This window comes from Schistocerca nitens, chromosome 4, assembly GCF_023898315.1.
Source record: "Schistocerca nitens isolate TAMUIC-IGC-003100 chromosome 4, iqSchNite1.1, whole genome shotgun sequence".
Classification (NCBI taxonomy): Eukaryota; Metazoa; Arthropoda; class Insecta; order Orthoptera; family Acrididae; genus Schistocerca; species Schistocerca nitens.
In genome coordinates this window covers 248,111,059-248,111,696 of record NC_064617.1, presented here as the reverse complement: position 1 = coordinate 248,111,696, position 638 = coordinate 248,111,059, and the positions used below count along the sequence as shown (strand labels likewise).

The 638-nt window shown below is 50.2% G+C and overlaps 1 pseudogene; it reads right to left on the bottom strand.

Moving 5' to 3' along the window:
• Positions 1-255: 255 nt before the first annotated feature.
• Positions 256-373, bottom strand: LOC126253747 (5S ribosomal RNA; annotated as a pseudogene).
• Positions 374-638: the final 265 nt, after the last annotated feature.

Sequence of the window (638 nt, the reverse complement as noted above, 5' to 3'; positions counted from 1 at the left end):
GTCAAATAAATGCACAAAACGATGCACTTGTACCTCTAAAAACTAAACTCCTCTCGAACAGGCCATGAAGGCCCAACGATACCGACCGGCCGCCGTGTCATCCTCAGCCCATTGGCGTCACTGGATGCGGATATGGAGCTGCGTGTGGTCAGCACACCGCTCTCCCGGCCGTATGTCAGTTTCCGAGACCGGAGCCGCTACTTCTCAATCAAGTACCTCCTCATTTTGCCTCACAAGGGCTAAGTGCACCCCGCTTGCCAACAGTGCTCGGCAGACGTGATGGTCACCCATCCAAGTGCTAACCCAGCCCGACAGCGCTTAACTTCGGTGATCTGACGGGAACCGGTGTTATCACTGCGGGGAGGCCGTTGGTGCACTTGTACCTCTGTCGACGGTAATTTTGCAGAATTTTGGAAAATGTTTTTTGCTCACGTATTATGATATTTCTGGAGACTGTAAATCTACTCTGTAGGAATCAACATTGATTCCGAAAACAACAGTCGTGTGAAACCCAGATCCCTCTGCTCGTCCATAGGACACTGAAAGCAGCGGACACAAGCGATTAGGTTGATGCCGTGTTCGTTGACTTACTGCAAGCGTTATAAACCATCCCACACTGCAGGTTAATGAACAAAATA